Here is a 16,158-nt window from a genome sequence, read left to right as displayed (position 1 = left end):
CTAAATGAGCAGTTACCAATGTTATTTGTACCTAACCTGAAATTCAACTTATTATCAGTTAGGGCTCTGGTTAACATTAGCTATGTAGTAACCTTTAGGGGAGATAACTGTATAATTTAAAAAGAAGATAACAGGGTTACTGCTACTTTAAAAAACGGTTTGTATGTTATACCGGATGGCCAGATAGCCAACTCAGTTTATGATAATGTTAAAACCACATGACGAATGTATACATTTATTACATAGACGTATGGGGCACATTAATTTCAAGATGCTGCAACAAACTGTTAAATTGTCAGAAGGAGTAAAACTAAAACCCTGCAGTAAATATTTAAACTGCAATGTTTGCAAGGAGAAGAGCAAAGTTACTCCTGCAAACAGACTGAATGGTTTTAAAACAAAGGAACCTCTGGAGGTTGTTTTTGCTGATATAATAGGACCTTTGAAACCCAGTTTGGGAGGTGCCTGTTATGTTTTAAGTATCATGGATCATTATTCCAGATACAGTTTCTGTTATTTAATGAAAAATGAAACAGAAACGTTTCAGCATTTCTTTAATTGGCTGAGGTTTGCAGAGAGAAAGATAAAAGCCAAGGTTATTACTGTAGTTACTGATAATGGGACCAACTACCAACTATAAATTCCAAATGATGTTAAGGTCAGCTGGAATCGAGCACAAACGGTCTGCTCCTTATAGGCCACAACATAACTCGTTTGTAGAACAAAGAGGGCAAACATTACAGGCCATGGTTCGAACTATGATAGCTGATTCAGGTTTGCCGGAAACACTGTGGGGTGAAGCTATGATGTGTAGTAACCATGTTTTAAATAATGTGGTGAATATGACAACCGGTGAATTGCCATTCACTAGGTGGCATGGCAGGTAACCAGATTTGAGTTACCTACATACATTCGGAGCCCCAGCATGGGTGCATATTCCCTCACAAGTGCGACTGAAAGGGCAGAAAAGAGCTTTTCGTAGGTTACAAGGCTAACCATAGATCGTTTAGATTTTGGGAGAAGGGTACAACTAAGGTTCACTGCAGCGCTAGTGCTAAGTTTATAGAATACATGGGGTGGAATAGATTAGAACCAACTGATGATGTAATTATCGACACCCAAGTCCCTAGTGATGAAATAGTAAAACCAGCAATTAAAGAGGAAGTGCAGGTACAGGAGGAACTAGAAGAACGGGAGCAGATGAAACAGGAGAATCCACTGGTGAGTCCTGAGTTTCCTAGACGTTCAACCCGTGTAACTAGACCACCTGACAGGTATCAGGAGTCTATAGCATGTCAGGCAAATAAGGTTCCTGCTAATTATCAAGAATTAACTTTATATCCAACTGAGGAACAGAAAGCTTGGAAAGATGAAAGGAATTGAAATCATTGCAAAAGTTAGACATATATGAAAATATAAAGTTACCACCAGGTAAACATGCCATTGGTAGTAAATGGATTTTCAAAATTTAAAATAGTGTAGATGGGACTGTAACCCATAGCCAGGTTAGTTGAACAAGGGTTTGCTCAGTCAGCTAATGACTATGATGAAGTCTTTGCTTTTAGTCTAAAGGCTACAACATTACGTGCATCATTAGTGTGGGCAGCTAAGCATGGATATGTAGCAGGGGTGGGTTTCAAAAATTGTTCGAACCTACTCTGTGGGCGTGGCCTCCTTTGTGGGAGTGGCTTGCTGCCCATGTGACCGGATGGGAGTGGCTTGCCACCCATGTGACCGGATGGGAGTGGCCTGCCACCCATGTGACCTGGTGGGAGTGGCCAAGACGATGTTATTACTAGATATTACTAATGACTAGATATTATTAATATTACTAGATCATTATTAATGCATAGATAACTGTGGGACATTACACACCCACCCACACCCACAAACTATGACAGTGCTAGGAAAACACCAAAAAAATACCCCCCCCCAAAAAAAGACTGCCAATGAAACCAGTTTTTTTTTCCTAAGCCTAAGAACAGGAAAGACAAAGTCACTGGAATAAAAACCATCAAGGCAATGTGGAAAATTATAAAGGACAGGCACTCACAGAATCATCAACCACCTCAGAATTACCTAAACAAGTAAGGTAACCAGATTTTCAGATTGGTAAAGAGGGACACCATTGACCGGGGGGGGGGGGGGGAGCTAGGCCGCGGCAGTTACTGCCAGCCCGCGACCTCGCTAGGGACGTCTGGTCACCTTAATTATATACATCCTCTCTCTCTCTATCCATCCATCCATCTGTCTGTCTATCTGCCTGCCTATCTAGTTATGGTATCCCTCTCCCTCTTTCCCCCTCTCTTTCTCCATCCATCTATCTGCTTGCCTACCTATCTCTCTCTCTTTCTCTCTATCCATCCGTCTATCTGCCTGCCTATCTGTCTATCTAGTTATGGTCTCTCTCTCTCTCTCCCTCCCCCTCCCTCATTATCATCTATCTCAGTGTTTCTCCACCTTTTTATAAAAATATTTTTTTATTTTTTTTTGTTACATAGACGACACATACCCACAACAATAAAAACAAAACAAAACAAAAAGAAAAAAACCCATCATCACATATAGCATGTCGTTTGGTTACAAGTGTTTTAACATTTATCATTCTTATACATTTATTATTTCATTTAATAGGTTATAATATACAGTTTGGGTTGCTTTGTTTACCATCCCTTCCTCCTGTTATAACACCACCTTATTTTCCCTTTCTTTTCTCCCTTCCTCCCTTCTCTACTTTCCTCCTTCTTCCTCTCCTTCCCCTTCCTTCTTCCCTTACCTTTCTCCTACTCCTGCTCTTCCTCATCCCCTTCCTACCCTCTCTCCTCCTCTTTCTCTCCTTTCCATCCTCCTCTCCTTACCTCTTTCTTTTCACCCTCCCTCCCTTCTCTACTTTCCTCCTTCTTCCTCTCCTTCCCCTTCCTTCTTCCCTTACCTTTCTCCTACTCCTGCTCTTCCTCTTCCCCTTTCTACCCTCTGTCCCCCTCTTTCTCTCCTTTCCATCCTCCTCTCCTTACCTCTTTCTTCTTTCCCCCATCTTCCTTTCATTCTCTCCTCCTTTCTCCCTTTCTCCCAACTCCCTTTCTGGGAGTTGAAGTCCACACACTTTCAAGTCTCCAAGGTGGAGAAAGACTGATCTATCTAATTAATATAATTATTTCTCCCTCTCTTTTTCACTCTCTTTCCAGCGCACACACGCAAATGCATAGGGCAGCCCACCTCACACACAGGTAACTCCGGGCGGCTTACGGGAAGAGGACAGCTCACCCACGCGGGGGGGGGGCAGGATTTCGCCAAGAAAAGTTAACTTTCCTGCGAAAGGGGCCGGCAGCCTCTCAGCTCTTCCTGGCCGGGAAGACCTCCTCCCACTTCCACTCCTGCGACCCTCCTCCCGCCTCCTCGGAGCTTCAACCAAGCTAACTGGGAAGGCTGGGGAAGAAGAAGAAGCGGCAGCGCGAGGTCAGCGGTCCTTGGGGGCGCGGCGGAAGCCCTGCAAAAGTGCTCCTTTCCCGGCTCGGCTGCCATTGCTGCTGCTGCGGGCGGAAGGGGAGGAGGAAGAAAATAAAGCGGCGGGGCGGTCCCTGCAGCCACCGACGTGGGAAAGGTGCGCTTTGACAGGGCTTCCACAGCCCTGCCAAAGCGCTCCTTTCCCAGCTCGGCTGCCGTTGCTGCTGCTGCGGGCGGAAGGGGGGGAGGAGGAGGAAGAAAATAAAGCGGCGGGGCGGTCCCTGCAGCCGCCGACGCGGGAAAGGTGCGCTTTGACAGGGCTTCCACAGCCCTGCCAAAGTGCTCCTTTCCCGGCTCGGCTGCCGTTGCTGCTGCTGCGGGCGGAAGGGGAGGAGGAGGAGGAAGAAAATAAAGCGGCGGGGCAGTCCCTGCAGCCGCCAACACGGGAAAGGTGCACTTTGACAGGGCTTCCACAACCCTGCCAAAGCGCTCCTTTCCCGGCTCGACTGCCGTTGCTGCTGCTGCGGGCGGAAGGGGAGGAGGAGGAGGAGGAAGATAAAGCGGTGGGGTGGTCCCTGCAGCCGCCGAGGCGGGAAAGGTGCGCTTTGACAGGGCTTCCTCTCCGGAGAGGCATTTTTTAAAAAGAAAAACCCTGCAGGCACCCAGCGACAGGGGCTAGGAGCTAGGAACCCGGAAGTTAATTACTTCCGGGTTCACTGACGAACCGGATCGCAAGAACCGGTGCGAACCGGTAGGAACCCACCCCTGATATGTAGTGAATCATTTAGATGTTGAGACGGCATATCTCCATGCACCGTTGCAACATACTATATATTTAAGCCTTTAGGGTTAAACACTGGTAATAACACTGATTGCTGGAAGTTAAAAAAGAGTCTTTATGGCTTGAAGCAATCAGGCTATGAATGGAATCAATGCATTGTGAAGGAATTAACTAAGATGGGTTTTAAAGCTGGCATAGCTGATCCATGTTTGTTTAAGAAAGTAAGTAATGGTGTGATTTCATTGTTGCTATTGTTCACTGATGACATAGCACTAATCACTAAAACTGAGCAAGAAGCTATGAGGATTATAACACTGTTGAAAACAAAGTTCAGTATAAAACATCTCGGTGAGATTAGGCAATATCTTGGGTTAAAAATAGATAAAACTAGGGGAGGATACAAAATCTCACAAACTGAGAAGATTAACCAGCTACTCAGAACGTTTAGGATGGAACTGTATAAACCAGCTAAAACTCCAATGGGTCAGGAATTTAGCCATGATAATGTAAAATCCGTGTGTTTGATAAGGGTATTTATCAATCACTAATTGGTAGCTTATCTTATCTGAGTAATTGGTCAAGACCCGACAAAGCATATAGTGTAAATCAATTAGCCAGGTTTAATGCTGAACCTTCTGAAAGGCACTGGCAAGCTGCTAAGAGGATATTAAGATATCTTAAGCAAACAATGCATTATGCATTGTATTTAGAACCTAAAGATAATTTGAGTTTGACTGCATATGCTGATGCAAGTTTTGCTACAGATGTCTCTACACGGAAATCAACATTGGGTTTGTTGTATTTCTGGGAAAGGCACTAATTGGATGGCGGTCTATTAGACAAAAATATTGAAGTCTATGGACTATGGAGGCTGAGTTCTCATGTCTGTCATTATTATGTACAGATTTAGTGTGTTATAAACAACAACTGCTGGATATGGGAATTAACATACGAGAGCCTATTGTTGTTCATGAAGACAATCAAGCAGCAATCCAAATGGCATCCAATCTTGCTGTAAAAACTAGGTCAAAACACACAGATATAAGATATCTGAATGTATGGCAAAGTGTTAATAGTAAATTAGTGTCACTAGAGTATTGTATGTCTGAAGACAACATCACAGATCATTTTACTAAAGCCCAAGGTAATATAAAGCATAAACGTTGTTGTGAGGAATACGGATTAAGATTGTAAGATTTATATATTGTCCTACCCAAAGGGGAGAATGTTAGGAATATAATTCTAATGGTTGGGTTGGCAATATATAAAACATGTAACAATGTTGTACCTGTTTCTTTAAACATACTGTAAAATGTGATTGGCTGCTGTATTCCACAATCGGCCGTAAGAGGGAGCCAGAATGCCTGTTAGCTCTCTCTCTGTTCATTAGATGCTGGGCTGATCTGATCTGAGTGCTGTGAGCTATTGTAAGTTTTGCAATTGTTAGCAAACCTTGATTACTGGACTGATTATATGTTACTGGACTATTTTATTTGGATTATCCCTTTACTGAAAGACATTGATGACAGACTGAATTATCTGTGTATGACTTGGACTGTTTGATGGACTCTGATACCTCTATTTCCACGAAAGTAAAAACCTATTTAAACTGCAGTGTCTCTGTATGCTGGTTTGTGTTTTCTCCAACACAACTCTCAAAAACGCTTCTCTGAACGCACTCGCTCTCCCAATGGGGAGCTTACCTAACGAATTTTGATATAAAAATTCAGAAGTGTCTTTTCAGCTTTATTAATGTGCCATGTAAACTCAATGTGTATTCTATATCATATGCTTGTGGCTGTATTTAAAATCATTAGTAATGATCTTTAGTAGATAAGTAATATTCAGGGAAACTTTCCTGACACATTTATAAACATTTTAGCTCAGCACACACCACTGTTTTTCAGGTGTCTTTAAAATCCCCTCCGATTAACTTGGGAATCTGTAGTTGCATATTAATTATAATACTACTAACATGAAAATGTATGCAGTGTGTTTTTGATACAGCTCACAGAGATAAAATGGATGCATAGCAAAGGCATTTTAATATGGGCATTCTGCTTTATAGATTAAATAAGGGCATTTCACAAAACGGTTTTGTGAAAATGAAGGCCGATGGTTTTAGCAAGCACTTTTAATCCAGACTTTTAAATATGTAATTGTCCTAGAATCTGAACAGCATTTTGGCTTGCAACCAACTTTCCTTGGAACATGACTCAAAGCCAGGAATTTATATGGATTATTTTATTAGCCCCCCAGAGTCCCTAGGGAGTGGGCGGCATACAAATCTTATTAAAGTTGCAAAGTTGCAATCTTGATGTAGGTCCAAAGTATAGTACAAATAATCTGTGAAGCACAAGTTAAAAGAAAAAGAGGAAAAGAAGAGTAAAGGAAACTTTAACTTGTTTTAAAAAGTAATTTGAAGAGGAAAGAATTTCAACTGAGATAATCTAGAAGCGTGAACTTGCAATTCTATGTTCAAATCCTCTGCTGTTTTATTTTTATTATTTAATGAGGCTTATTATATATATTAATAAAATGCATCGCTCTTATCATAAAGACTTCATCATAGAATATATAGACACGGACTATGAGACCAATATAAAATGGGCATAAATTAGAACGCAGATATATTGTATGGAAGCTGTTACAGTTTAGGTAATGAACTCATATTTCTAGTTACCCAACCTGACATTCTTTGATGAATCTTGTATGTTATGGCCAGAAAAATAACCATTTTGAGAGGTATTCTGCATGCACTCATAGAATTCAACAAAATCATCAATAATTTACAGGTAGATTAAACTTTAATGCAAGGAAGTAACCCCTTTCTATCTTAGAATTACACATCTTAATATTTAACTTACAAAATATGTTGAAAACTAAAGTATTTATGTAAGATTGGTGTGGTCGAGTAGCTGTGCAAAATAAAGGACAGGGCATTGAATAATAGAAATGGGCATACTCTAAAAGTCACAGGCAAGGTCCTTAAAATGAAGTACTTCCATGAACTGCAAAAGAGTTTAAATGTGTGTCATTTAAATGTGCAAATCACGATTTGTTAAACTCAGGTTGGATTTGCCAAACATGATGAGTTAATATATGATTCTCTTATTAATGGTTCAGCATGTTGGATTAATGAAGCCTGTTAATGTAAAATTAACTGCAAATATTGATCAGAGCAAAATAGGTTTAGTATTAAAACCTATTTCAGGTTAGACTAGAAACTGGGAAACTATGAGTTCTAGATCTGCCTTAGGCACAAAGCCAGATGGCTGATCTTGAGCCAGTCACTTTCTCATAAATTTTATATGTATAAAGCAGGATGTCAAACTCAAGGCGCATGGGCTGGATCCGGCCCATGGGGTGCTTGGATCTGGCCTGCGGGGCCGCCCTTGAAACAATGAAGGGCCAGCCTGTGGTGTCTCTGCCAGCGAAAACAGGCTCCCAAATCTGCATTTTTGCCTGGGATGGCCAACCCTCTGCGGCACTGAAAACAGAGCTCAGCAGGGCTGCACAATTATTTGATGTGAATGCCTTATTCTACTTCATCAAAGGGAAGCAGAAACCAATGCCTTTTCTTTTCCCACTTTTCTTTCCCTCACTTTTCCCTTCCCCATTTCCCCCAATTATTTACTTTACTGTATTTTCCTTGTTTGTGATAAGATTCTGTGGATGGTTTTCAAAATTTAGTATTGAAAGAAAAAAATAAAATTGAATCTGCTGTGTAGTGGAAACTTCGCAGGTAAAAATTAGCAGGATTTTCAGAGGAAAGGAAAAGCGAAAGAAGCATAGAAGCTGTAAAAACAGCTGCCAGAGGAATTGGCTAGTCAGGGAAAGGTAACTGAATGGGATAACAGGAAAGGCAAACTTGAATTGAAAAACAGGAAGGAACTTATTGTTCTAAGGAGCCATAAAATATTCCCAGAACTGAAAACTGAGCACACCAATAGTTAATATTAACTGACACCGTAGATAAACTATCTTTTAATTTTAACAACAAGGCCTTCAGCCTGTCTTGGCTCGTTATTGGTGAAGCAAGCTTGCCTCTAGTTACGAAGAAAACTATAATAAAGAAGCAACGGAGGCTGGGATAGCCTGAAGGGAGAAAGTATCTGTCTGAGGACACCGACTCAAGGTCCCCAAAGAGCTAGCAGGTTTTCCATAAGTACCTCCTTGTGGTTTTAAAGCTGGCAAAGTGAAGGATTTATCCACAAATCCATTCAGGATTTGCGTGGGACTGATTGGGGTAGATTGCAGGGGTGACACCGAAATATAATTTTATCATATTTTATCTGTATCTTAAATTATTGTATTCTATTCTATTCCAATTCCATTTTAGACTGTGTTTTATTCCAATTCTATTTTAGATTGTATTTTATTCCAATTCCATTTTAGATTGTTTTTTTTATTCCAATTTTATTTTAAATTGTATTTTATCAAATTCCATTTTATATAGCTTTTATCAATTTGTTTCTAGAACTTTGCGCTTTGATATGGCCAAAAAGGGCTAATCAGTAAAGGATTTGTGCCCCATTTCTGTGATCTTGACCTGGCTTCCAGTATTAGGCGTACTGTATTTTTATTTTGTATTTGTTTATTATTTATAGGCTGCCCTTTTCCCTGAGGGGACTCAGGGCGGCTCACAATTTATAGGGAGGGGAATACAAGACGAGACATGAGACAATACATAAGTAAAAATAGAACACAACATTCATTCATCATTCGGGTGGGGACGGATTAGAATCTTTATCCCCAGGCCTGACGGGATAGCCAGGTCTTGAGGGCTGTGCGGAAGGTCTGGACGGTGGTGAGGGTGCGAATCTCCACGGGGAGATCGTTCCAAAGGGTCGGAGCTACTACTGAAAAGGCTCTCCTCCGCGTAGTTGCCAGTCGACACTGACTGGCGGATGGAACTCGGAGGAGGCCTAATCTGTGCGATCTAATAGGTCGTAGGGAGGTAATTGGCAGGAGGCGGTCTCTCAAGTACTCAGATCCACTACCATGGAGGGCTTTATGGGTGGTAAGTAGCACCTTGAAGCGCACTCGGAGATCAACAGGTAGCCAGCGCAGCTCGCGGAGGATAGGTGTTATGTGGGCGAACCGCGGTGCGCCCACAATCACTCGCGCGGCCGCATTCTGGACTAGCTGAAGCCGCCGGATGCTCTTCAAGGGCAGCCCCATGTAGAGCACGTTGCAGTATTCCAGCCTAGAGGTCACAAGGGCCCGAGTGACCGTTGTGAGAGCCTCCCGGTTCAGGTAGGGTCACAACTGGCGCACCAGGCGAACCTGGGCAAATGCCCCCCTGGTCACAGCCGACAGGTGGTGGTCAAAGGTCAGCTGTGGGTCCAGGAGGACTCCCAAGTTGCGAACCCTGTCTGAGGGGTGTAAAATTTGGCCCCCCAGCCTGAGTGATGGAACACTAGCCAAATTATTGGGAGGGAAACACAACAGCCACTCGGTCTTGTCCGGGTTGAGTACCAGTTTGTTAGCCCTTATCCAGTCCCTAACGGCTTCGAGACCCCGGTTCATCACGTCCACCGCTTCATTGAGTTGGCACGGGGCGGACAGATACAACTGGGTATCGTCCGCGTATTGGTGGTATCTTATCCCGTGCCTCCGAATGATCTCGCTCAGCGGTTTCATGTAGATGTTAAATAGTAGGGGGGATAAGACCGAACCCTGCGGCACCCCATATGTTAGGGGCCTACTGATTTAATACGCACTGTGAAAGGACTTTTTTCTTTTTATACATAGATAACAATTTTATTAGTTTATAAGGTAAGCAGGTTGTTATGTACTTTGGCTAGTTTTCTTCGTAACTAGAGGCAAGCTTGCTTCACCAATAACGAGCCAAGACACGCTGAAAGCCTTGTTAAAATTGGGAGATAATTTATGTACGGTGTGTCAGTTAATATTAACTATTAGGCGTGCTCAGTTTTCAATTATTTTATGAGACCTTTCAGGGATATTTTATGGCTCCTTAGAACAATAGGTTCCTTCCTGTTTTTCAATTCAGTTTGCCTTTCCTATTATCCCATTCAGTTACCTTTCCCTGCATCGCCAATTCTTCTGGCAGCTGTTTTTACAGCTTCTATGCTTCTTTTGTTTTTCCTTTCTTCTGAAAATTCTGCTAATTTTTACCTGAGAAGTTTCCACTAGACAGCAGATTCAATTTTAGTTTTTTTCTTTCAATATTAAATTTTGAAAAGCATCCACAGAATCTTATCACAAACAAGGAAAATACAGTAGAGTAAGTAATTGGGGAAAAGGGGGAAGGGAAAAGCAGGGGAAAGAAAAGGGGGAAAAGAAAAGGCATTGATTTCTGATTCCCTTTGGTGAAGTAGAATAAGGCATTCACATCAAACATCAACTTTTTATTTTTACATAGTAATTGTGCAGCCCTGCTGAGCTCTGTTTTCAGTGCCGCAGAGAGTTGCAGGAGGCCATCCCAGCCAAAAAACAATTCCATTTGGCGGACCTTGTAAGGCCGGAAGGCGTCAGCCACCTTCCCAAGAGGCCAACCCCGGAGAACCCAGGAGCACACCTGGGACAAAACCGGGTCGGCCCTGGTGTGAGCCATCACATCAGAGGTGGTGAGAGAGAGGGGAGGCAATCAAAAGGACAGACAGGGCGGGCACTGGGGTGGGGTCGGTGTCAGGCAGGGGGCAGCAGCTGAGGGCATCAGCATGCCCCAGCTGCTTGCCGGGACAGTACTGGAGCGTGTAGGAACTCCATCCAACAGGTCATCCTGGGAGGGAGGATGGGGGGGTCGGTCTGTCGCCGGCCAGAAGCCCAAGGAGAGGCTTGTGGTCTCTGACAAGAGTAAAGTGCCGACCGTACAGGTAGTCGTGGAATTTCTTAATCCCGAACACTGCAGCCAGAGCCTCCTTGTCGATCTGGCTGTAATTGCGCTCCGCAGAGGAGAGCATCCGAGAATAGAAAGCCACGGGGGCCTCCGAGCCATTTGGGAGGACATGGCTCAGGACCTCCCCCAGACCGTAGGGGGAGGCATTACAAGCTAACGTCAGCGGCAGCTTGTCACTATACTGGACTAAGACAGCCGCTGACGTAAGCATGTCTTTGACAGCCACAAATGCATGCGCCTCACGGCTGCCCCAGCATCAAGCCGCGGATTGGTCGAGCAACCGATGCAGTGGCTCGACTAGTGACACCTTGTGTAGCATGAATGGCGCGTAGAAGTTCAGAAACCCCAGAAATGCCTGCAGCTCCGCCTTGGAGGAGGGGGTGAGGGCGTTTCTGATGGCAGCGATCTTTGAGGGAATAGGGTGGATCCCTTGGCATCAATCACGAAGCCCAAGAACTCTACCCTTGGCACAGCAAAGAAACATTTGCTGTGCTTCAATTTCAAGCCCGCGCCCCTGAAACGAAGGAGGACCTTCCTGAGCATTTTGATGAGCTCTGAGCGGCTGCTAGCAGCGATCAGAACATCATCGAAATACAGAACCACACCGGGGAGCCCATGGAGCAAGCGCTCCATGAGGCTCTGGAAGATCCCCGGGGCCACGGAGATGCCAAATTGGAGGCGGCGACAACAAAAAGCCCCATGATGGGTGACGATGGTTTGGTCAGCCGCCGCATCGTCATCCATCGGGAGCTGCTGGTAGGCCTGCGCCATATCCAGTTTTACAAAGGTGCAGCCCCGCCCCAGGGAATGGAGCAGGTGCTGCACTACAGGGACTGGATAGGGGTTTGCCTGGAGGCCAAGGTTGATAGTTGACTTGTAGTTGGCGCAGATCCTGACAGACCCGTCGGCCTTGACAGGGACCACAATTGGGGTCTCCCAATGCAAGTGGTCGACGGGCTCCAGGACTCCCTGTGCCAACAACTTATCAATCTCAGCATCAACCTTAGCCCTCAAGGCAAAAGGCACCCTGCGAGCCTTCAGCTGAATAGGTGCAACCTGGGGATCGAGGTTGAGGGAGATGGGGGTGCCCTTGAAGAGCCCAGCTGGCCATCGAAGACATCCACAAATTCAGTGAGGACGTCTTCCAATGTGGGGGCGGAGTCACCCATCCGATGGATTCCCTCAATAGATAACCCCAGGGGAGGAAACCAATCCAAACCCAACAGGGCAGGCAGGGGCTTTTGTACAATTAACACAGGCAGACGGCCATGAAATTTCCCATAGTCAACCAAGATAGGGAAGCAGCCCAGAGTGGGAATAAGAGTCCCCTGGTAGTCTCTATGGGGCATGTCAGCCGGCTGCAGCTGGTTACGGCTAACCTGGGGACACAAGTGGGTGAAGGTAGACCAGGAGAGTAGGGAGCGGGAGGAACCGGAGTCCACTTCCATGCTGCAGGGCTGACCTTCCAGGCAAAGGGCAGCAGAGATCTTCGTCCCTGCAGAGTCTGGCTGACCGTCTCCCCGAGGTCTTCGGGCAGGGTCACCGCGTAGCAGTCTTCAGCCCGCCGCTGAGACCGACGATCCGGTTGGCGGCACGGTTGAGGCTGCGGAACAGCAGGCAGCTGTAGAAAGAAGGGAGCTGGCAGCGAGGCGCGACAGATCTGCACTAGGTGCCCTTTCTTGCTGCAACGGCAGCACACAGAGCCCTTGAAGGGTCAAGTGAAGCGGTTATGCTTGCCCCCGCAGCCCACACAAGCAGAAACGGCAGGAACGGCAGGCTGTGGCGGAGTGCGCCTCGGCTGAGCTCGGAGCAGGGCCACTTGATCGTAGTCGGGCTCCTCAAGTGGCACTAGTTCGTCGACGAGGCAGGCACAAGCAGCAGGAGGAAGAGGAGGAGGGAGAGGTTGAACTCTCTGCATATCAGCTGTGGACTGTTCCGAGAGCTCGGCGGCCCCGGCTTCGTCCACGGCCTGCTGCAGGGTGACCTCCGGCCGTGCCAAGAGATGGCATCTGAGGCGAATGTCCTTGACACCACATACAAACTGCTCCAGGCGTACTGATTTAATACGTACTGTGAAAGGACTTTTTTCTTTTTATACATAGACATATACATTATAAACTAATAAAATTGTTATCTATGTATAAAAAGAAAAAAGTCCTTTCACAGTCCGTATTATTAGATCAGTACGCCTAATACTGGAAGCCAGGTCAAGATCACAGAAATGGGGCGCAAATCCTTTATTGATTAGCCCTTTTTGGCCATATCAAAGTGCAACGTTCCAGAAACAAATTGATAAAAGCAATATAAAATGGAATTTGATGAAATACTGTTGGAAGAAATGTCCTTCTGGGTGGGGTTCCAAGTGGGGAAAAAGACACTGGAGACATGGAGGCTGCTTGGAAAGATGGTTTTAATGGTGGACAGGATCACATGGCTTGAGTCCTGAACAGAAAAGGTGATCACATGCTTCAATGTTGGTGGAGAAGAAGAGAAGGGAAACCTGAGATGCTGAGTCCCTGGTTTTATGCCCTCTCTGGCCTTTGATCTTGAGCTTGTATTCTGATGGTTTGTCAGACTCCCATGGGGCCATGCAGGGGCAACCCTCTAGGCTGCGTTTTGAATCCAGGTTTGGTTGAGTTCTCAGATGCCATGTGGTGAGTTGGGTAAAGGGCCAATATTATCATGCCTTAATCTAAGGTGAGCAGACATCCCGCTTTTGGTGGGACAGTCCTGATTTTTAACAATTTGTCCCGTGTCTCACAGCATTTTTAAAAAGTCCTGATTTTTGGAAAGAATGCACGACAAGCTAGGGAACGGTGGGAGAATGGCAAGGGAGAGGCTTCATTGTTCAGGGGAACTGAACCAGCAATTCGTAGACAATCAAACCAGGGGGCTTAGCTGTTTCCCAGGTGTGCTGCTTCGGGAGGAGGGGGTTACTGGTTGGAAGTCTGTGAGGTGGGATCACCGCGCAAGCGGCCGGAGGAGGAAAGAATGGAACCTTGCGCCAGTAGGGGAGGGGCTTCTGCTGCTCCTCTCGCCGAAGGCAGCCCAGATGTGTGTGTGAGAGAGAGAGAGAGAGAGAGGGAGGGAGGGAGGGAGAGGTGGGGGGAACATAGGAGCCGGAATGGAGGCGAGGAGGGGGGAAAGAGCGGCTCTCTGCTGACCCAATCGCGCAATCTGCTCTCCACCCCGAGAAGACACGAGCCTCTCACCTGCTTTTGCCATTCCGCGTCCTTCGCAGGCAACTCAGTGTCGGGAAGAGTTCCAGCCCTTTTCTCACGCTCATCTCTTTTGCACGTGCAAGTGAAATACCCTCTTGGGCCAGGATCAAGGCAGAGGAGGCAACGACTCTCCTCCTGCTGTCGCCACTGCGCAATAAGGGGAGTAACTGGGGACGCAGCACAGGGGAGCCACGCTGCGCAGGAGACTCCTCAGCGCCAGATTCAAGTCAGCACGAACTGCGGCCCCCTTCGGGTTGGCTCAGGAAGGAGGGGAATGGGGAGCAACAGCAGCAGCAGCTGGTTGGGTGCAGGGAGGGAAGAGCTCCCCAGAAGGGCTCTCCTTGCGCAGGGAGCTCTTCCCTCTCTGCATCCAGAGACGGCTGCTCTGGCTCTTTCCTGAGCCAACATGAAGGGGACCGACCGGAGTTTGGTGCTGAGGAGTCTCCTGCGCAGCGCAGCCAGCTACTCACTTCTCAGTGGCGGCAGCGGAAGGTGTCGCTGTCCCCGCCGCCGTGATCCTGGCCCAGGAGGATATTTTGCTTGCAGGCGCAAGAAAGAGATGAAAGAGAAAAGGGGAGAATGAGGGAGAGATAGAGAGAGAAATGAAAGAGAGCTGGAAGACAGAATGGGAAAGGGAAAATAGAGCGAAACAAATTAGAGGGAGAAGTGGGAGAGGGAGAAAGAAATGAAAGAGAGCTGAAGGGAGAGAATGAGAGAGGGAAAAGAGAGGGAAACAAATCAGGGAGAAAGAAAGGAAAGAAAGAAAGAAACTTTCTCAGACCTATGACGAAAGCAATGGCAAGCTAGATCTCTTGCCAAGAAAACTGCAGTTTGCCAGAAGGCACAAATTGAAAGCAAGTCTGATTTTTTTTAAAGAAGATAACAAGGCAAACATAACATGGCCAAAAAATACATCTGAAAATAAGTATTTATAATTTTGGATAATGTATTATATTGTCAAACTCAAAAGAAATCAAAATATATATCCTATTGCTGTTAGTACAATTTTGCCAGCTTCTATCAACTTAGAGTTCACTATGAAAAGATTACAGAAAAGCAATTTCCTACAATTAATAACTTTATTTTGGTTGCTATCATATTCCATGAGAAAGAAAGAAAAAGAAAGAGGGAAAGGGAAGGAAAGAAAGATAGAAAGGAAGAAGAGAAAGGGAGAGGAAAAATAGAGAAAAATACAAATGAGAGACGGGGAGAGAAGAGAGAGACTCTATTCCCACAGAAAACACTGAGCCATGAAATCTCAGGGAACTGAACCAGCAATTCGTAGACAATCAAACCAGGGGGCTTAGCTGTTTCCCAGGTGTGGGGAATGTATCAAAGACATGACTGAGGGGCTTAAAGAAATAACGAAGCCCACAGATTATTATCATCCTTTTTTCCTCTTTCATGGGGGGAGGAAAGAAAAAGACCCTGGAAACTACAGACCAATCTCGCTGTGTTGCCTCACCTCTAAAGTCACAGAATCAATTATAAACCAGCCCTTTACCCTCCACCTAGAAACAAACAACCTGCTTTCTAGCAAGCAGTTTGGATTCAGGAAAAAATTGTCCTGTAATCTGCAACTCCTACAAACCCCCCCCTTACAGGAGGACAGAGAGGGACCCCACCCCTTTCCCCGATGGTAGCCGAGGTGGGGAGCCTCAGCCAGACACCCCGTCTCTCTCGCCTTCCCCCTGTCCCCAGTGTCTGGGTGGGGGTGAACTGCCTGGAAAGAGGAAGGGAAGGAAAAGCGAAAGCGAAAAAGGGAAAGTGAGGTATTTTCAGCCCTGAATCCCCAGAAGGAAAAAGAGGCATTTGAGCAAAAGGATTTTTGCTTCTTCAGAAAC

Source organism: Thamnophis sirtalis, unplaced genomic scaffold (assembly GCF_051295495.1).
Source record: "Thamnophis sirtalis isolate CommonGarterSnake01/CBP01778 unplaced genomic scaffold, rThaSir2_p1.2 scaffold_10, whole genome shotgun sequence".
Taxonomy (NCBI): Eukaryota; Metazoa; Chordata; class Lepidosauria; order Squamata; family Natricidae; genus Thamnophis; species Thamnophis sirtalis.
Note: the sequence above shows the minus strand (reverse complement) of the source record.